Raw genomic sequence first — 23,655 nt, 5'->3', positions numbered from 1 at the left:
ATGAAAGCATGAGAGGTTTGTACCTAACAGCCCAGGAGAAGGGAAGCCAGGAAGTATTCCCAAAAGAAGTGATATGGAAGTTAATCCATACCTGAAGGATGACTAGGATTTATTAAGGCAAAAGGGATGATTTTTCCCCTAAAAAAATGGCATGTGGAAGACGCTGATATACAAAAGGAAGCACAAACTCAGAGAAAGAGAGAAAATTCAATTGAGATGTAAAGTCAGGACTCACTATGTGATATTATACAACTTGGCCAGTGTTTTACCTCTACACGTAGATATTAAAATTCACCTCATGGAGATGAGTGAGGGTTAAGTGAGATGGCACATGGAAGTTCTCAGTAATGATTGTTTTACTTAGGAAGATTAATCTGTTCTTGCCGATATCAAAGAGAATATGTTTGTCCCACATTGTTATTAAAGTCCTGAAAAAATACACTGTGAATATGACTAAAATACAACCAGCCCCTATTTAAAATATTGAAAATTCTAACTTTGTAATGAGGCTGCAGCTATTCATTTGGTCATTATTTAATGTCATGAATGATTTATTTTAAAATATGAAAAAACATTATAATGCACTATAAATCTGTGAGAAATATTATTGCTACAATAATGATTATGAGAATTGCCAAAATAATAAATGTCTATTATGACTCAGAACTATTTCAATTGTTCATAAATAGACTTCTAGGTATGAGATTTTGGGTTGCTCTCTGCCTAAATCCGCTCCATCATCAATAAAATCAGAGCTAAAAGCCTGATATTTAACCACTGGATTTCACTTCACTGACAGTCTCCCCACTGGCCCCTAGTCTTCATCCACTTTAATTCTCTAGCTGTGAGAAAGGCAATATCCTGCTTGTGATATTGGACTGAAGAAAACTTAACAGAATTGAGAACTGAAAATTTGTTTTGTTTTGTTTTGAATTTTAAGGCAATATACTGAGGTTAATTTTTCACTCCTGTAAAATATTGCTATGTAAATCCCTATAAATTATTCTGAAAAAAATTTTTTTCATTTAAATTCCTGGGTTTCTTTTCTTTGCAGCATTACAACTTGAAGGTGACACTTGGGTACTGATTTAAAGTTCTTTCAGGTGAAGCTAAAACAGCAAGTCCCACGGATAATGTGTTACTGGAGGTCCCATGTGTATGTAGGTGAGAGAAAGAGAAAGTTATACCCACATCCCACCCTTGTCCTAAGGACCAGGCTATTCTGTTTGGATCAAAATTCTAAGAGATTAAAATCTTACTAAAATGGGGGCGGGGGAATGTTATCTCCTAGATATAAAAACAGAAGAGCTTACAGATGCACTGACAGGATGTCCTGGATCTTCATTATAATAATTATTTAGGGCTTGGTGCATAGATGAAACATTATTTGCCTTATTTTGATAATTGCTGAACTCCATGATAAGTACACTGGGATTCTTTATGCTATTCTCTCTGCTGTTATGTGTATTCACAATTGTTGACAGTAAGCTTTTGTTGTTGTTTCTGTTGGTTTGTTGTTTTTAAGTTCACCCAGTGTGGCTCCACCTGGAGCTATCTCTCACCTGTACCGCCTTAGATCAGACACAGCCATGAAACCTCCACCTCATTCCTACTCCTTCCTGTCTTCCTCCAGCCTATGCACTGTCTATGCAGTCACCTCAAGGTCTGCAGAGAATCAGGGTTAACTCTAGCTTTTAATTCAGGGAAATGGTAACCCAGCTTCTGCCTCAAGTCCAAACTATCCTCATCCCCATTTGCCAGAGTTCTGCAGTAAGCATCTTCTCAGTAATATTAAGAATATGACACCATGCTTCCCATTAGGATCTCTCTCCAACAGTAGCTGGATTAAGGCAAGGTCTAAATACTGGTCCCTTAGCCTGACACAATTTTTTATTTTTGGCTGCACTGTGCCACTTTTGGGATCTTAGTTCCCCTACTAGGGATTGAACCTGGGCCCCAGCATTGGAAGTGTGGAGTCCTAACCATGGGACTGCCAGGGAATTCCCAGTCCGACACAAACTTAATAGCAACAAAATGAACCATAAACTCTAGTATATCTTAAAAACTTAGAGGATCCTGCCTTTATTCATCTTGCTAAGGAGTGCCACGTAGGCACTCTAGCTACATGGTTTTGGATTCAAATATAGTTGACCTACAATATTATGTATGTTTCATGTGTACCACACAGTAATTTGACATTTTAATACATTATGAAATGATCACTAGGATAAGTCTAGTAACAATCTATCCCCATATGAAGTTACTACAATATTATTGACCGTATTCCTTACACTGTATATTACATGCCTGTGACTTATTTATTTTAAAACTGGAGGTTTGTACCTCTTAATCACCTTCACCTCTTTTGCCCCCCAACCCTCCTTCTCCTCTGGCAACCACCCATTTGTTCTCTGTGTCTTTTTTTATTTTGTTTTGTTTGTTTGTTTTGCTTTCAGATTCCACATATAGGGTGAGATCCTACAGTATATGTCTTTCTCTGTCTGACTTATTTCACTTAGCATAATACTCTCTAGATCCGTCCATGTTGTCGCCAATGGCAAGATTTCATTTTTTTATGGCTAAGATTTTAATGTATATATGTGCCAGATCTTCTTTATTCATTCATCTGTTAATGGAAACTTAGGTTGCTTCCATATCTTGGCTATTGTAAATAATGCTGCAATGAACACTGGAGTGCATGTATCTTTTTGAATTAGTGTTTTGTTTTCTTCAGGTAATCTAGCTACAAATTTGAGGCTTATTCTCATATTCTCTCTCTCTCTCCTTTTTTTTTTTTTTTGGCTGTGCTGCGTGGCATGTGGGATCTTAGTTCCCCGACCAGGGATCGAACCTGGGTGCTCTGCAGTGAAAGCAAAGAGTCTTAACCACTGGACCGCCAGGGAATTCTCTCTCACATTCTTTTTCAATAGCCCTATATTCCCCATTCCTGCTCACCTCTTTTAATTCAGAACTAATTATTTTTATATGGATTACTTTAAAGGCTGACTTACTGGACTTCTTGCCTGAAGTTAGTTACCAGGCTACCCATTCTCCAGACTGTTTGGCAGGGGGCAGGTGGGGGTACCTTCTATAACTCAAATCTGAACTTCTATTACCCTTCCATTCAAATAGCTGATTATCTCCCCTCTTGCCTCAGAAACACATCCTCCTTCAAGAAGTGATAAAATTCCTTTTTAAGATACACATTATCCCATGAGCTGCGCCAGCTCACCTATCATCACTTCCCGTCACAGGAAAATTTTAACCAGACCTCAACCACACCTCACTTTTCACATCTCTCCATTTTGCACACTCTTTACTTCCTCATATTCCTGTGAACATCCAAAACAATTGTATTTTGCATTATCTCAAGTTCTTTAGCATGTCTTATTTTTCCCTAAGAAGTAAATCAATATTGAAATGATTTGCACTTCAATAAGACTAGAAAATCCTGAAATCACTGGTCAGAGATTTTGTGTGTGTGTGTGTGTGTTTGTCTGTGTGTGTATTTGTGTGTGCATTTATGACTTGGTATATTAACATTCCCATGGCCAACAAGCCTTCTGAAAATCTGTTTATTCAATACAGTGTTCCACACCACCCAAGTCAAGGAACAAGCTCTTTCACATGGTTTGCAAACGCTTCCAGACTTGGCACCTAAGTTCCTCTCTCTTAACTCCAGCCACAGCTTGTTCTCCTAATTTAAACTTTATTATTAACAAACAATACACCTTGCCTTTTCACACCTCCACACCATTATGCTTAATCTTCCCTCTCAAATTTCTACCTTTACTTACCAGCTAATTCAGCTTATCTTTTTTAGACTCAGCTCAGTCATCATCACCTTTTAAAGGTTCCCAATGTCTTTGTTCATGCAGCTCCCTCTTGAAGAGATGCCATTCCATACCTCTCTTAATGCCTAATATTGACTACACTTTTGAAGTGCAGCTTAGATAGGAAAAGAGTATGAAACCATCCTTGGATGACTTGACAATAAAATACCTACCCTTTCTGTTTATTTACAGCAAATTTTATCAAGATTATATGTGTGTATATATTTTTTCCCTTTAAAATATATTCTTCTCTATAAGAAGGCTTTTCTTGGAGTCAGCTTTGTGCAGCCACTCTGCTAGATAGTTGTAATAAATAGTAGGTCATCTATTATCATGCATGTAACAGACCTGAGCCTTATCCTATGCCTGGCTGATGGCCATCCCAATCATAGACAATCCCATTTTTAGTTGCTGTTTTTCTTTCTAACTCCTGACCCTACCCTCTGTCAGTAAGACAGATGGATAAAGAACAGCTCTATTAGAAGGGAACCCTCCTACACTGTTGGTGGGAATGTAAGTTGATAACAGCCACAATGGAGAATAGTATGGAGGTTCCTTAAAAAACTAAAAATAGAGCTACCATATGACCCTGCAATCCCACTCCTAGGCATATATCCAGAGAAAAACATGGTCCAAAAGGATATATGCACCCCAGTGTTCATTGCAGCACTGTTTACAATAGCTAAGACATGGAAGCAATCTAAATGCTAATCGACAGAGGAATGGATAAAGAAGATGTAGTACATATATACAATGGAATATTACTCAGCCATAAAAAAGAATGAAATAATGCCATTTGCAGCAACATGGATGGAACTAGAGACTGTCATACTGAATGAAGTAAGTCAGAGAAAGAGAAATATTGTATGATATCGCTTATACGCAAAGTCTAAAAAGAAATGATACAAATGAACGTATTTACAAAACAGAAATGGACTCACAGACATAGAGAATGCACTTATGGTTACTAGCGGGGGAAGGCTGGAGGGAAAGGATAGTTAGGGAGCTTGGGATTGACATGTACACACTGCTATATTTAAAAAAGGTAACCAATGAGGACAGGAACTCTGCTCAATCTTACGTGGCAGCCTGGATGGGAGGGGAGTCTGAGGGAGAATGGATACACGCATATGTATGGCTGAGTCACTGTGCTGTGCACCTGAAACTATCACAATATTGTTAATCAGATATACCCCAATATAAAAAATTTTTTTAAAAAAAGAATAGCTCTATTAAGAAAACTACTCAACAAAGTACTTGTTTTCTCTTGTTTGATTTGTGTGGAGACTTGTTAGGAGAAGGGATATGAGGCCCTCATCAAACAAAGGAAAGTGACTTTGGGAAGTGACATTTGGAGTGGAGGATTCATCACCTGAGGCAGATTTTCAGTGGTGAAATTTCCATTGATAAATAGGAGACTGACACTGGAACAAGCTTGCGTCTTGGAAATAAGGAGAGGAATGAAAGCTAACTTTATTGCCTTTCTGCTATGAGTCTAATCTACTGCTTCATTCAACAGCAACTTCCTAGGGAGCACCTGTCCTGTGCCTGGCACGGAGCTAGGTAGTGGGTTTCAAAAGTCAACAGAAAAGTCCAATCAAGACTTTGCCATCACAGAGCTGACTGACCAGCTGGAATACAGGTAATTACTCATCATTTACTGAAGCTGACAAATGTTTGGAGAGAGGATATACTGGGGACATGGAAGAATGTATAAGACTGAGGTTATTTCTTTTTTGTTGATGTTATCCTACTAGCCCATAGGGACTAGCTTCAGAGTTGCAAAATATTGCTGTAGAATATAAAAAGTAATATATAAAGTTATTTTGATGGACATCTAGTGTTTAGAACTGAAGTTCATGCTCGTTTATATATGTAAGGAAGGAAGACTAGATTTGAAGACAAAATAATAAATATAAGACCCAATTCTGCCACTTTATTAGGAAGTAACCTTGAATAAATCACATCACCTCTCTGACCTTGAGTGTCTCTGCAAAACCTAAGCACTGATACCTAACTTGACAGATTCTAAGGGCTGTGAGAAAAGCTCAATTAGGACAATAAAGGGGAAAAATACTTTGTAAACCAACAAGACCTATGTGAATTTTGTTTAGTATTGTTGCTGTGTGAACCAGTCGGGGACTGAGCAGGTTAAGACTTAATATTAATTTGTATGACTGAACAGATGGATGGTTCTGGTCTGCTAACTTTCAAAAGCTCCCTGCATTTCTGCACCAAAGTTTCCCTTGTTTTTATGGTTTGGTCTTCTCTTCCTTGAAAGGATGAGTTTTAGAAGAAAACCAAAATCATTATTTTTAGACTTTGTCTAAGACTCTTTGGTGATGAAATTTCCATAGATAAACATAAGATAGGCACTAAAATGGACTTGCATCTGTTTGGGGGCCAGTGGTGGACTTTGGCAGTTGCTCTGCCCAAACCGACCCCCCTCCACTCCCACCCCAAGCCTTCTTACCTGTTCTGTGTGCCCATCTGCAATCTGTGTGTCTTCTGTCTTGTACCTGCAACTTTCTTACAGGACAGCCTTTGGTTACTGGAGCTGCTTTTTCCTGAAAGTACAGAAATTAGAATTGTCTGGTTGTTTACAATTCAAACCAAACAGGGACAACTCAAAGCCAAGGATGGACTAGTTCAGGACTAGGAAAGCCCAGCTTCCTTCCCTAGAGTTTGGACACTTCAGAGCTCATCTACGTACGGAATGGAGGCTGAGACTGCCCTAAAATTTCACCCTTGTTTGGCTTCTTCCTCTTGCCAAATCTCCCCCACTTCCTCTTGTCCTATTTCCCTATTTTCCCTGTTTTTCTTTAGAGCACTTCCTTATTAAATGTTCCTCATTTCTGAGTCTGCTTCTGGGAACCTGACCTAAGGCAAACCCCCTTAATTTTGGGAAGCTGAAATACACATACTCTAAGCAGCTGGCTAAGGACTCCCAGCATGGATTTGTCTAAGTAGGTGGGAGAAGAATGACTGTGGAATAGAGACAATTATTTTGGCAACAACAGAGGCATTATCTCAAAACTTTTCCCTTTGAAGACTTTATTGAATAAAGTCTAGTGTTAATAAATGTATTCAGTAGTAACTGAATTTCTCCTCGCAGTATTTACTATAACAGGCCCTGGGGGCATATAAGACATGATTTTTCAAACTAGAAGAGGAGACATATTACTTGACAATAAAAAGACTAGAATTTTATATTGTACTTAAAAATTAATACCCATTGTCCTAATAATTTATGGAGTGTGAAAAAACTTACATTTATTGAGTATAGATTACTTTATATATATTATCTCATTTAACTCTCATCACATCCCTGTGAAGCAATTATTCTCACTTGAAGATGAGGTGAATAATGTTAAGAGCAATACAACAATTTATGCACAAATACACATAAAGTAGGTGACTGATTTGCTGCAACTTAAATCAAGCGTACTTCAAATCCTGTGCTTATTGTACTACGCCGTAGAGTTTCCCTAAGTAGGACACAAGACAAGAATCACTCGAAAACAAACATGCAAATGGCAACAGTGATTTAACAAGCTATTGAATGAGAGGAGATTTATATATTAGTTCCATTAAATTGGATGGTGCAACCTTTTCACATTTACATGTATTGCACTTAAACACAGATGTGCATATGTCTTTCACAATTCTCTTAGTATTTAGTGGGTTTTAGTGCCTGGAAATCTCATTCTCCTGTACCACTCCTATTCTGAAGCAAAGATCCTGGGCTGAATTGGCATATAGATAATATGTTCTTTGACTATAAGGCATGGCCTTCATCCTCAACCTAGAAAAGTGAAATGATTGTTATAGCTACTATGGTTGAAGATAGAATTAGATCCAAATCTCAACTCTGACACCTACTAGCTATGTGATCTTGTGTGAGTGTAACATTGTGATCCTGAGATTTCATTGTGGGTAAAAAGGGGATCGAACTATCAGAAGTTATCACAATTAAGAGAATATGTATACCTTAATTAAGAGAAGTAAGACAATACATATTAAGAGAATAAGAAGAATATATACTGAATTAATGCTTATTATTTCATCCTTATTTTTCTCATGAATCTCAGAAATGGATAGTAAGTCATAGTTATTTGTGTTCTGGGTCAAATAAAAGATGAGAGGTTCCTTGAAAGACAGACAAGATCATGGAGAAGTTCAGAAGAGGGTAAGGTCACTCCTGCTGGAATCATTACCCCTTTGGGGAGGCAGGTTTTATTATAAGATTTGGCTGAAACTTAGCATTTAGACAATCTCTGTATGTGCGTTAGTCGTGAGCATCTTCTAATCCATCAGATAGTTACCACACAGAAGATATGGCAAACAAGCTGCCTATGTTTTGTTGGAAACTTGGAAAACTTTGTCTCTATTTTTAAGCAATTGAAACAGATACTCAAAATCTACACATTCACAAAAACAAAAGTGGGTTTCTTTAGATATTTTTAAGATATTTAAATTTTCAGTAATAATTTTACAGAGATGAAGTCTAACAACAACAACAAAAAAACTCTGCTTCTTTGTCCACTGAATAAAGGCCAAATGCAAAGAGGCAAAAGACATTCTTTCAGCTCTCTTGAAGTAAAAGTCTTTTGTGTATTTTCTAGATTTGTTTGGAAAAAACAAAAAACAAAACTACTGAATCAAGACAAGGGATGAACGTAGCTTGTTTACTCCAATGCCTGTGATGTACTAGTGCCACTTGTCATTTAATAATCCATATAGAGAAGCAGTTTCTCTTTGTTCTCTTCTACTTCCCTCCAAAGAGCCTCAGACCATGCCCTAAGAAGAAGATTACCAGACCTTGTCTTTGGTTCATCTGAAAGGCTGTAATGGGCAACTTCAATCCCCATTTAAAATCTTTCTGTGGTACTTGAAGGCCCACTTCTGTACAAAGGTTTATGTTAACTCTTTTCTAAGAGAGGGTCTCCTCACCACAGCCTAATAATGGGCTGTCTACATTTGAGTGTCTGAAAAAATAACCAGTGTCAAGAACACTTTACAGTCTTGAAACTCACATCCATATTTTAATTTTCTTTGCAAAACAACACTAATGTGAGTCAGAGCAGGCATTTTGCTGCCTATGTTTTATAAAATTAGTAAAAGAGGAGAAATAATCTAGAATCAGGAATCCTGTTTTTAACTCAAGGTTCTAACTTGCCCCCATCCTTATTTCAATAGACGTCCCACTCCCAAAACAGAATAATAATAATAATCAAAGCCTCTCTAACTGTGAGATTTTCAAGGATAAATAAGGAGAATTTCTCTCTCATAATCCCTCCTTTCTTGATCAGAAAGAAGAAAGGAGCAGTGCTGTTGTGCCATCAGGTTCTCTCTGGCAGGGTTCTCTAGCCATGCACACACCTTTCTTCTCACACCCGTTCATTGTTCATTTTCCTAAATGCTTCCTCCCTCTCTCTTCATTTTAGAAGATAACAAAGGCTATCAATCACTCAAAGCTGTTCTGATGCTTTCCTGGCAGTTAGTAATTACATTTATTTACACTGTCTTCAACAGAGCCCAAAACACTTTTTTATAGGTCTTTCCCCAGAATCACTCTTTATTTTTGTTTAGAACTGCATTGTTCCTGGGACACCAACCTTCAAGGCATAATTAATTCTTGTGTATGCGCTTTGTCAGAATGACTTTGACAGTCGTGCAAACATACACAGAATGTACCAAGCCCACCCCCCTCCCAATCCACACACACCTACATAGAAGCTTCAATTTTATCAGAAGCTTCCTTAGGTAAGTACCCCATGGGGAACACATGTCTGCTTCAGTTTTGATACATTTTTTCAGATAACAGTAATCACTGCTCATACTTTGAGGTCTTTAAAAAATGCTCAGGACAGCAGGGTTCAGGTGACTGTCAGCCAGAGATGCAGCTTTTTTTTGGCAGGAGAATCGACTTGGTAAGTTATTTATTCTAAGTAGTATGTGAGAGAGCTTATTCAGCTCAGTATGGTCACTGGCTGTTTATTGGAACTGGGACAACTGGAAAACTAGCACCACTTAATTTTTAGAGTATTACAATGGAATTCATTGTGTATATAGGTATATATAATTTCAGTTCTCTTTCTAAAAGATACAACAATAAATACTTAATAAACAATAAATGAGCAAGTGTCTAGGTGGGGTATTGAAAGATAACTCTTTTAAAGTACAAGTTTCTGAAATACCATGAAACTAAATGATAATATCTATCTATCTATCTATCTATCTATCTATCTATCTATCTATCTATCTATCTATCTATCTATAGCTATCACCTAAGATACACATCTCCAAAGCTAGTCACTGACACTCACTCATGAATAACACTTTTTTTAATTGAGGTACAGTTGATTTATAGTATTATATTATTTTCAGGTACACATAGTGATTTTTACAGATTATACTCCATTTATAGTTATTATAAAATATTGACTATATTTTCTGTGCTGTACAATATATCTTTATACCTTACTTATTTATACATAGTAGTTTGTATCTCTTAATCCGCTACTCCTATCTTGCCTCCCATCTTCCCCTCTCCACTGGTAACCACTGGTTTGTTCTTCCTGAGAGTCTTTTTTGTTGTTGTTATATTGACTAGTTTGTTTTATTTTTTATATTACACATATTAGTGATAAACTACAGTATTTGTCTTTCTCTCTCTGATTTATTTAACTAAGCATAATACCCTCCAAGTCCATCCATGTTGTTGCAAATGGCCAAATTTTATTTTTATATGGCTGAGTAGTATTCCATTAAATATAAAATATATATATACCCCACAGCTGCTTTATCCATTCATCTGTTGATGGACAGTTAGATTGCTTCCATATCTTGGCAATTAATTTTTTACCCAAAGAGGCAGTTCTACCATTTATAAATTTTCAATAGATTAGAAGGTAATTATATGTGTAGTTTTGCTATCTTTTAATCATTATTATTCCCATAGCTTCTAGCTTAGAAAGCTATCCCCCAATCCTTTTACTCATTAATTTCTTTCCAAAAAAAATAAAAATAAAACTGCCTTGGCCAGTCTTTCAAGAACTTTTGACTTCAACTTAAGAACTTAAGGGGGTTTAATATGCAACATGTATTGAATGTCCACTGTTAATTATGAATGCTAGATAATCTCATTGTCATCTACTTTTAGCAAAAATTTTGGGACAATTAGATTCTTCATCTGGAAAATGGGGCTAGGGATGCTTGAGATATTGAGTCTTGCTTAAGATCTCTTAGCTAGTAAGCTAATGACCTAGGGTTTTTACCCAAATCTGTCTATTACAGATTCCAAAATATTTTTCTTTTAAGCTTTCCAGGAAAATGTTCTAAACTGGAATTATAGATACTTAAGATTACTAAAATTTCTTAGTTGATCACTCAGTTCGAAACAATCTCCCAGAACATTTTTTCAAGACAAGACAAAAACATTGCATCAGATTTAAAATTAAGATAAAGTTAGTTGAACACTGGAAGGCATGCTTACCAGGACTTTTTTTTTTTTTTTCTGAGACCTTATATCAGAAACCTCAAAACACCTCCAACAGAAAATACTGGGGAAAGTGGCCTGAAAAGAAGGTTTTGGCAGCCCCATATCATTGCTTATGGTATTTCCAAGATGGTTTTCACTAATTTAGAGTCTCATCAGTTAAATTCTTCAACTTTCTAAATTGGAGAAAGGGACAGTTAAACAATTTGTTCACATAATCTTACACAACAGGCCAAAGGAAGTAACAACACTGCCTGTTGCTTTGTAGTTTTGTTTGGGCCACGTTGTGACCTATCTATTCACAAGCTCTACTAGTGCTTTACACTTGGAAATTCTGCATTCAAAGTTAGTAAATTATCAACAAAATAGAGTCCCCCGAACAAGAGGATGCTTGTTTCTGGCAAATAACTATGGCCCATCCTCTGGATTAGACAGACATCCATTTCCAATGACAGTAGGCAAATAAACAGAACTTTACATGCTTCCACTCACAGCAGGGTGATAAGTATTGACCTTGGTTGGTCACTTCACCAGAAGGCTTAGGAACAAACTGCTGAAAGAGATTGGAAATCACAGTGAATCTACTAGCCTTCTGGTCACGCCAGGTATCTCTGTCAAGATATTCTATAGAATGCCATTAGCAGAACAACAGGGAGATGGAAGTTAACAGCCAGGCAAAAGTGGCCACTCATGAAAGAAGAGAAGAGGACAATTTTGACATTAGTAAGTGGGAATAAGCAGAGATGCTCTCAGAGTGGTGTCTGTAAGCAGGGAACAGGTAATTGCATATAATACATGCCCTGGAATTGTCATTTTTCTGGGGCTGGTGTGCTCTTTCTCTTTTTCATTGCCTCCTTTGGAGATTCTGTGAGATTTGTTTTATTTCTTGTCCTTGCACTCTATATTGCTATTGAAGCCTCACACGTAATAAAGAGTCACTCCTGGAAACTGGAGTCCCCCTTTCCCTGGCAGGAGGAAGCAAAACTCCTTCAGAATATATATTTCATTCCTTACGTCTGTGCAATATAAATCCTCAGGCCATTTATTCAAACACACACTTTTGGATCCTTTTGTCAGGTTCAGTGAAAATATGATCTGTCCTTGGGTTGCCTGATGTGCAGTAGGGAAAACAGGAAAGAAAACAAAGACTTACTAAAAACCCATCATACTTCAGACACTGTGTTAGACTCTTTTCATTGCATCATCTGTTATCTTAGCATTCACAACCAGCAGGAAATTCCAAATTATAGAGTGTTGAATTAATGTAAATGTAAAGAATAAAACATAAAGATTAAAAATATTTATGTTCTCATTTATCCAACTCTTATGTGTCCCACTTTTTGTTAATAAAGAGACCAATAGTATCACCGAGGATACAGTTTTTTCAAATCTTTCTTGACTGTCATACTCGGTGTTGATTGCGGTTTGGCTGACTATATGGTTTCAAGAAGATTCCGCAATTCTAAGTGTCACATCCAGACATGACAAATCCAAGAGGAAGAAAACAGGACTGTCCTGAATAAAATCCTTCCTCAGGAAGCTCTGGCATCTTTTCTCATTGAGGAGAATTGTGTCATAGGCATTTTACTAAACCAATCATTGGCAGAAGAAATAAGAACATCATAATTGATTCCAGCTAGTAAAGGTTAATCTCCTTAGAGAAATGCTGGACTGCTTGAAGAAGGGAAGATACCTGGAAAAAAAAAAGGATTTTGTAATAAAAAGGAACATAGCAATCAATGTATTCTAGAATCAGTGATTTTTTTTTTGACACTCATGACACAGAGCATCAAATGACTTACATGGGATATGAAAACTTAAGAAACAGAGATGGAAGTTGAACACATTTAATTTTGTCTCCTTATCCATTATGATATTCTCCCGAGTGGTCTTTCTCTATTCCACATGATGTTTACAAGTGAAGGTTTGGGGGGAGGGGAGATATGATTATGAAATTCTAAGTCACTACCTTGGCCATTTAACCATTTAAGAAATCTGTACATGAAAATGTCCTGCCTCTCAGGCCGTGTGGATTGACTTCAATGATTTGCGGTTTGCTGGGAACAAACATAACAAGTCCAAAGCCTGGTCACTAAAAATGAAAACTTTATTGGATTCAACAAAAATGGATACAGAACAGCAAAAATACAATATGTGGTTAACCACAGACAAAGATGTCCCTTCTGCTTAGCTCTGCAGACATCTGAAACTCCTTTTTCCGTCATTTGCTGCCCTGTTGGCTCTGGTCCAGTAGCTGAGCATTTGAACGCAGACAATTAATGTGAGGCTAGCATGTTTTTCATGAGTTTGCATAGAAATCAAGCATCAAGACCCTGTAGCATGTATATAATTTTGTTCCTTCTTTGGGGGAGGACAAATGGTTGAATTCTGTTATATACACCTTGAACAACCGAAGTGTGCCATTCATTCAAAACTAATCCTCGGCTTGAACATGGCACAAAATCACTTAGCCAGCAGAAAAGGAGGTGATAGAGTCAACTCCTAGCCAGACTTCAGACACTGTCAGAAGGTCAACACAATTTAGATGGAGTTTACTTCTGTTTGAATTAAGAACTTTAGGATTATATGAAATTCTTCCCATTTTGTAGATGAATAATCTAATTAAGAATTGGAGAGATGTGCCCAACTTTGATTACAGTCATGAAACAGTATTGCATTTAGCTCAGCCTATGTACTTTTGGTATCTGGGTATAGTGTTAAGAAATGACTATGTTGATTTTATAACTTAAATGTAGCAAGTGGAAAGTGCCAAATAAACAACTTGGGTTTAAATCCTGACTATTTTATTTATTAGTGGTTCTGTGACCTGAGGACAAGAATACCTAACTTTGAAGACTCTTGTACAGATGATTAATAATGCAAGTTTGACTTTAATATAGTGATAAGAGTTCAGTCAATCTAAAACTTCAAAGAATATTTCAATAAAAAGGGTATAATTTAGTGTGCTAATCTTGTGCCCATTTGTCCTCCCAGCAATACATTGTCCTCTCCGGCTCTACTATACATGCAGGTGGACTTATTCCTACAGGCTGTGTTCCTCAGCTCCTCTATCAGCTGGTCTCTGCCTAATTTCAGTCTTTGGAAAGCTCTATTAGAAATGAAAACAGAAGTATGTGAAAACTAAATGCAATATGGTATCCTTCATTGGATTCTGGAACAGTAAAAGAACATTAGTGGAGAATAGATGAAATTAAAATAAAGTCTGGAGATTAGTTAATAGTAAAGTACCATGGTCATATTTGTTAACATTAGGGGAAATTTGATGAAGATTATGTGTGAACATTCTGTACCCTTTTTAAATTTTTTTCTATAAATTTAAAAGAATTACAAACAAAAAATTATTTTAAAAATTTGTAAATAAAAACCCAGGATGCTTATCTTCTCCCTTCATCAAGAAGCTTCTCCAGCAGGGGCACATTTCCTCCCCAGCTCCAGTGCCCATGGAATGACACACCTGTCTCCATTTTCCTCTGGAATAAGTTAACACTGCCTCTGATTTTTTTCTTTTGGGATGGTAGAAGCTTTCTTCTGTTGCTAATATCTGGCATGCCTTATGGTCCCTATTTAGCTTTTGAAGTTTTCATCAACTGAGGACATAGTTTCCTCCATTATTTCTCTCTGTTTTAGAAATTCAGAGTAGCATTATTTTTCTTGATTGGATCTTAGCTGATACACCAAGGGAAAGTTCCCATAATTAATGTTACATCCTTTCTACACACACAGTCTTTTCTGGGTTTTGGTACTATTGATCAAATGTGACACAAATTACAAGGCACCAACTGATGAAAACATGTTCAATAATTTAATTTTCTCAATGTCTCTATCCAAGATACTTCCAATACTACCCAGGTATTAGCACTGAACCTAATCGTTGTCTAGTAAACATGGGATTCCTCAGTGGTATCAATAATCTGGGTCCTCAGACTTTGTATGGCTGGTTCTTTGGCTCTAGGTTGTGGGTCAATCCTGTCCCCTTCCAGGGTGAAGTCCCTACAAGAAACGCAGGCCAACTCCTCCAGCAAAAGAGTGAGGTGGATGTATAGGAGAAATCTTGTCCCCAGTTTATTTAGACAAACAAAATTTTAAGCAGGGTTTCTAAAAGGGCTTTTAAAAGGTTCTTACAGATGCTAGACAACATTTTCCCTCATTGAAGAGGAGAAGCCGAGGTTATGAAAAGTGTATCATAAACTTGATGTTAAGAATATCAGTCCCATCTATCAATATTATCTGTTTTTTCTGAGGAAAAAAAATATGAAATGCAACTACAGGGTGTCTCAGGCCCCATCTAAGGATCCTTTAACAGATGCCAAGACAAAAATCTCTGAATAACATACATTTATTAATTCATGGTCCTCCAGGGGATGAACTTCAGAATTGTAGCCTCAGTAATTTGGATTCTTTACTACTTCTGGATTGGTGGGTTCTGTAAAGATGGACTCATGGTAACCGTAAACCTTGGGGATGATTATAAACCAAACAACAAATAGCCTATTTGGCCTTTTAGAAGGCTCAATTGAAGTTACCTGCACATTCTCTTCCTATGAGCTTGATTCAAAATATAATAAGATGGTTCCTTGATGGGTATAGACTAAGAACCTGAAGAGTTATAGAATTTTATCATTCAAGGGTATCAGGATTGGACAGTTTATAAATTCTCCTACATAGGAGAATATATCTGACATGGGAGAATATATCTGGTAATGAGGTAAAGACCACCAATACTTGGAGACTTAGTGCACAATAAAATGCCAAGGAAGGAAGCTTTGGGGAATCTGCAACCAAGGGTGAGGAGAGAACAAGTCACATTGTCTTCTTTCTCCTTTTCCCACAGGGCTCTTTCTGGAATGCCTGGTGAGTTGCATAAGATTTTCCTCTGGTGCCTTTTATGTGGACAGGACAAATGAAACCCTAAGCAGGTTGTGCTCACTTCATATATGACTCTCTCCTCCTCCACATTTTTATTAATCTTACAGTCTGATCAACTTCCATTTTATTGAAATATTTTGTGTATTCTAGTTCATCCACTCATTTACATCCAAATCCTGCCTTCTGTGTTTTTGTAGCATTGTGCTGATAATTATGCATAGCTCAATCTATTTCTAACTCCTTATTGGGCATTGTACCTATTTGATGATGATTTAATGATATTTTATTGTGTTACTCTATGATGACTGCCATTGCCTGTTTATATTGTATATCTTTAAATAAAAATGCCATAAATCTATTCAAAGAACCAAAGTGGATAGTTGAAATCGCTAGGTTCCCAGAACTCCAGGATCAACATTCATCGGACAAGTCCTAATTATCGCTGTCATGGCCTTTTCCTACTCCTCTGGAGCTTCCAAACAATTTCCAATGGCTGTCACACTAGCAACAGAGGAGAATACAATTATTCAACCATCAGCACAACTCCCTGCTGTTCATGTCCTTATCCTAGCTAATGAGCACCCAGGTGTGAAAACAGCATAGGTTAGGAAATCAGAATGTCCTAGTTTTTTATTTATGTATGTATGTATTTATTTATTTATTTACTTACTTATTTAGGTTGTGCCAGGTCTTTGTTGCGGCATGTGGGATCTGTAGTTGTGGCATGCAGGCTTCTTAGTTACAGCATGTGGACTCAGTTGTGGCACGCGAACTCTTAGTTGAGGCATGCATGCGGATCTAGTTCCCCAACCAGGGATCTAACCTGTGCCCCTGCATTGGGAGCATGGAGTCTTACCCCCCAGACCACCAGGAAGGTCCCAGAATGTCCTTGCTTTTATGACATTGGAATTAGGGCCTAGAGCTTTGACCTCCCAGTTTCCTCATCTGTGAAATGGGATGAGATTTCATAGCTCTTAGTGGATTAAACAGGGGTAATTTATAGCAAACATTTTCTACAGTACTTGAGATACGGTAGGTATTCAGTAATCATTACTTTCCTTTCATCCAGATATAGTATAATCCAATGTTTTTCCAGCCCCCTTTTCTTGGATGCGATAAGAATATAGCAAGTAAACATTTAGAAAATAACAAAACAATCCTCAAATAGTATTATAACCGGTCTCCCTAAATATCCTGTAATTTCCCATCTTGATAACTTGTAACCATATCTCTTATGTCAAGGACCCTGGTTTCTGTGCAGATGTTTGGGCTCAAACTTAAACTCAACTTATATCTGATTAAATGTTTTGTTTTTTTAAATTGGGGAGTTGGTAGTAAAGGATGTGCCATGAATCAATATTATAATGAAAAGAGATACGGAGTGTGACAGACGTGGGTTTGAATCTTGCCTCTACCAATTTTTATCAGAGAAGCTCTGGGGCAAGTTTTTCCACCTATCAAATGATAATAATAATTAATACTTCACAGGATATTTATGTGCACAAAGGAAAAACAAGAAGTGAATGAATGTAATCTTTGACTTAGTAAGATACAGCCAATTGATACTAGAGACTCAGTTGATGATATTTATTTTTGTTATTATTGAAGCTATTTTCTTGTTCTTCATTTTGAGGGTCCTCGGACTTAAATGGTAGACAGCGAGATGTATCCTAGACGTTCTGCACGTGACGCCGTTTTCCTGCACCAAAGTCATGGCCTACCGCCCCTTCCTCCTACATGTCTCCTCACCATACCATTCCCTTCTTAGCCACTCACACCGTCACTTCTCTGGATCAGCAGACAATCAGTTATCAATTTCAGGCCTGGGGAAAAATTGAATCTACTATACCTTAATTATTTTTTTATTTTTTATTTTTTATATTGTGACCCTACTTCCCTAACTTCCTGATTCTTGTTAATTTCCTCGACCTTTTGTCTATTTCCTCTACATTTCATTCCCTGCATGCGTTGCAATTGTTACCATGCAACTGCAGTAAGAACCAACTGCTGGGAGTCAATTTAGACAAGTTTGACTCTCTAATTGGTCTAATAACCTACTCTCCTATTCCTGCATGAAGGAATGAGTTTATGGTTTCAACCTGACTACCCATAATACCACTTCTGTCAGGAATTTTCTTTCTCTATCTCTCTTTATACTCCCAATTAAGCTATATAGTCTTATATAGATCATAGGTCAGTCATAGTCTTTGTTATGAAGAAGATTTTTATCATAGAATTGGTTTGGTGAGACTAAATGCATAGAAAGTATATTACATGGAGTTTCAGGGGTAAAGCTTCAGGCTACTTCATAATTCATTCATTTATTCATTCATTCACTTATATCTTTAACAAATATGTTTGAGCACTTCCAATATTAGAGATAATCCATGTGAGTTGAGAGGAGAAAGTGCAGGACTTGGAATGTAGAAGAGCTGAATTCATATCCTGCTTGGACCTCAGGAAACTGATTCAATCCCTTGGGTATCAGGGATTAAGGAAGGAGAATTAGAGATACTGTATTTAACATGTTTCACAACATCTTATATGGTGTACATGCTTAAATGCTGTTTCTCTTTATTTCTGTTGTTATTTTCTGGCTAATGTGAAATGCATGGGCCATATTTAGAATGACTGAAAATCTCTTCATTTTACCATTATTAACATAATATTAAAATGCCATTTATTTTGTACTCTCTAATTATTATGATTAATCCCCTCTAAGTATTAACAAAGGACCATGGCTCCGATGACCCTGACTACAGATGTGTAAAAAGAGGTCTCTGCCCTTTCATATAGCAGGTGTATATTTGTATGTAATGTGATGATGGTGGGGTTGGTAAACATTATTTCTGGGTAAAACTGTAGGCACTCAGAAAGGAAACTGGAGTTGAAATTTGACAGATGAGTCACTTTTGAGACCTCTGTGACCTCTGTGTTCACAGAAGAAGGATAAGAGTGATGCAGTGGGAAAATGAAACATAAGCAAATATTCTTATCACCATAGAGAATCAGAATCATAGTAATAGTACACAGACCCATGAAATAATTGTCTCAGCTTTTAAAAGACTACATCACTGATCAAAACACATAGACAAGCAAAACTATTGACTACTGAGGTCTCACCAGTCTGCCTACAGTCTGTAATATTTTAAATGTGCAATCTAAGATGATACAGTCAATGTAAAGATCTGAGGATTTGAAGCAATGTCAGATATTTGCATATAGTGTACCAACATTGGAAGACTCTACACTGTAGTAGTACATACTGGCTTTCAATGTATAAAAGAGGAGATGATGTCAACGAATGCTGCTATATAATGAATGTTTATGTCCCCTCAAAATTCATGTGTTAAATTTATATTCCCAGTGTGATGGTATTTGGAAGTGGGGCCTTTGGGAGATGGTTCACACTCCATGAGGATGGACTCCTTATGAATGGGATTAGTGGTCTTAAAAAAGAGAACTCAGAGAACTCCCTCTCTCTTCTACCATGTGAGGACACAGCAAGAAGGCCAGCATCTATGAGGAAGCAGAAAGAGAGCTCAAACCAGACACTCAATCTGCTGGTGCCTTGATCATGGACTCCCCAGCCTCCAGAACTAAATTTCTGTTGTTGATAAGCCACCCAGCGTATAATATTTTGTTATAGTAGACCAAACAAACTAAGACAGATGCACCACATAGTTAAGAACTACACCTTTGTGATAATGCTCCTGGGTTTGAACAAAGAAGCATTTTTAAAACCTTATTATGGGGAGGGGAATTCCTGGAATTACTGCTTCCCAAATTTTTTTTTCCAGAACTGATAAGAGAAGTGTTAAGAAAGCGACTAACATGACCATGGGTAGAAGTCAAATTTTGCTTTTGTTATTGATTATAAATTAAATTCCTGAATAATTAAAGAAGTAAGGACAAAGTGAAAATATGACATAGAAAATATTCTGAGGACTTCCATCTTCTTCTTAGAATGTGGAAAGTTGGAAAGAGGGTTTCACTCATCCTAACAAGGAAAAGCTGGATAATATACAAAATCATACTGATTGGAGAACTGAGATTATAGTGAAACCAACTAGCCTGAAATCTAAGAAAATAAAAGTGCCTCCAAGGAGAGCCAGGCATAGTACCTCACCTTGGGCCAATCATAGGAAGAAGACATGCAGTCATACAATTAGGAAAGAAGAACTTAGCTAACATATTTAAAGAATTTGCAAATGCTGAGTATGTTATAGATTCTGAATACAGAAGCCCTGGGAGTTGCAGACACAGAAGAGTCCACATGCATTCTCAGACTCTTTTCCATGAACCTCGCCAGGTGACAGTGTGAAAGACTGGAGTTAGGGCAGTCGTCTACAGAAAGCTTTCCTCATGGAGCATGCCTGGAGAAGGAGAGTTGCTGCTTGTAGAAAGGCAGGAAGCATGGGAGAGGGGCTACAAACTACCCTGAGCCCAGACCTTTGTAGAACACCATCTCTGGAGCACAGGCATACCTCTGAGAAAGCCCCACCATTTAGATCTAAAGACACAGAAATTGTCTGAGACTTAGGCTGAACCAGGGCAACAGAAACACACTCACACACACATATACACACACGCATGCACACAGACACACATGACCTACCCACTCTCACTCACAATCTAAAAAACAGGATTAACAAAAAATAGCAATATGGCACAGGAGGAGGAGCAAAAGGATGGAGAAAGACCCTGTGGGAGATCAGGTTCCTAGGGGAAGCCTAAAGCTGAGAATGGAGCAAGGACATTGAGAAAATCTCTCTGGCAAAGCACATTTTATCCTAACCATTCAGTAACACCAAATGAATTTGAGGATAACCACAGCAATAACAAAACCCTAACCCAGCTCAGCTATTGAGTTGATTGACTCAAGTTCCCACTCCCTTCCTGCTATGGTCTGAATGTTTGTGTCCCCCTCCCCCAAATATATATGTTGAAATCTTAATGCCCAATGTGATCGTGTTAGGAGTTGCAGGCCTTTGGGAAGATGATTAAGTCATGAGGGTGGAGCCTTCATGAATGAGATTAATCCTTTATAAAAGAGGCCTGAGAGAGCTCTCTTGCCCCTTCCTGCATGTGAGGACACAGAGAGAAGACACCATCCATGAACCAGAAAGTGGGCTTTCACTAAAACCCAACCATGTTGTCACCCAGAACTTGGACTTTCAGCCTCCAAAAAAGATTAGAAATAAATTTCTGTTGTTTATAAGATACTGAGTCTGTAGTATTTGTTACAGTAGCCCAAATAGACTAACACACTAAGGCTTATAGAATAAGAAAGATGTCTATTTCCAGGCATATGTATTATATATCTTATTCTCTACTGTCCTATTGATCATCAGTTTTTAACTAAAAAACAAAAACAAACAACATAAAAAGAAAAAAAAATTCCCACTGTCAAGAGACAAAATAATCAATACTAGATTCAGATAAGGACTTGTGTTGAAGCTATCATTCAAGCAATTTAAAATAACTATGATTAATATGTAAAAGTTTTTAGTGTAAGTGGTAGATATTTTAATAGATGGGATATTTTAGTAAAGATATGGAAACTGCAAGAGAGAATCAAACGAAAATGTTAGGATTAAAACAAAACAAAACAAAACCAAGCAAAATATAGTAGCAGAGATGCAGAATGTCTTTGACAGACTCATTAGATTCTACATAGTCAAAAGAGATTCAGCAACTGTTACAGACTGAATGTTTGTGTCTTTCCAAAATATATATGATGAAGCCCTAATTCTCAAGGTGATGGTATTTGTAGGTGGAACTTTGGGGAGGTAATTAAGTTTAAAGGTAGTCATAAGTGTGGGGATCCCATCATGGGATTAGGCTCCTTATAAGTAGAGGAAGAGACCAATGCTCACTCTCTCTCTGCTATGTGAGGTCACAGGGAAAAGACAGCTGTCTGCAAACCAGGAAGAAGGCCCTTACCAGAATCTGAACATGCTGGCACTCTTATATTTTACTTCTCTGCCTCCAGAACTGTGAGAAATAAATTTCTGTTTTAAAACTACTTATTGTTATGGCAGCCTAAGCTGACTAAGACAGAAATTGGTACTGAGAGGTGGATTGCTGCCATAACAAATACCTAAAAATGTGGAAGCAGCTTTAGAACTGAGTAATGGCTGGAGGAATTTTGAGGTGCACGATAGAAAAATCCAAGATTGCCATGAAAGGACCTTTAAAGGTGATTCTGGTGAAAGCTCAGAAAGAGAAGAGGAAAGCTATAGAGCAGTGGTCCCCAACATTTTTGGCACCAGGGACCGGTTTCATGGAAGACAATTTTTCAACGGATGTGGTGGGGGGGGGATGGTTCAGGCGGTATGCGAGCAATGGGGAGCGGCAGATGAAACTTCGCTCGCCTGCCCGCCAGGCACCTCCTGCTGTGCGGCCCGGTTCCTAACAGGCCGTGGCCCAGGGGGTGGGGAGCCCTGCTATAGAGAAAGTTTACATCTTCTTAAGAGTATGCACAAAGAATCCTGAGCAAAATGTTGGTGGAAATATGGACACTACAGGCTATTCTGGTGAGGTCTCAGATGGAAATGAGGAAGATGTTATTGGACAATGGAGAAAAGGTAATCCTTGTTATAGTACAGCAAAGTACTTGGATGAATTCTGTTCATATTCTAGTGTTTTGTAGAAGATACAACTCGCAAAAGATGAAATTTGGTGGAGGAGATTTTTAAGCAAAATGGTGAAGAAGTAGCTTGGTTTCCGCTGACTGTTTATAGTAAAATGCAGAAGTGAAAAAAAATGACTTGAATACAAAATTGTTAATCAAAAGAAAGCTGAACTTAAAGATTTGGAAAATGCTCAGGCTATCCGTATTGCAAAAAATGAGAAAGTTTTTTTCTGAAGAGAATACTAAGACTGTATACAAGCAACCATTTTATAAAGTGATTAGTCTGAGTGTGAACCGTAGACATAATCATCCACTCCAGCAGAAATGCTATCAGTTTGAACTGAAGGGGATGTAGATGGGATAAAAATGAAGGAAAGCTGTCAGACTTCTTAGGTCCTACAGGACAAGACCACAGAACCATTTGACTATAAACATGTGCTATTCTTCAAGACAAAAGAAGAATGACTCTGAAGGTGATTCAGAGATTACCAGGGCTCCCTCTTTGGTTTCAAAGGGGAAAGCCACTGCCTCAATGTCAACAGGCCAGATGACGTTTGCCTGGAGCCTTGGAAGTAGGGCTGCCAGAGTCTTGGGGGTTCAGCTCCCACCAGGTAGACCCAAGGAGGCAGGACCACCACCCCAGTAGGGAAGGTGGAACTTTGAATAAAAGAGGATTATACTAGCATTAAGATCTAACGATGCTTGCCTTGCTAGGTTTTGTACTTGCTAGGGACTCAACACCTATTCCTTCCAATTTCTCCCTTTTGGAATGAGAACAATATCCCATGCAAGTTCTG

This window comes from Balaenoptera musculus, chromosome 19 (genome assembly GCF_009873245.2).
Source record: "Balaenoptera musculus isolate JJ_BM4_2016_0621 chromosome 19, mBalMus1.pri.v3, whole genome shotgun sequence".
NCBI classification, from domain to species: domain Eukaryota; kingdom Metazoa; phylum Chordata; class Mammalia; order Artiodactyla; family Balaenopteridae; genus Balaenoptera; species Balaenoptera musculus.
This window is presented reverse-complemented; position numbering follows the sequence as displayed.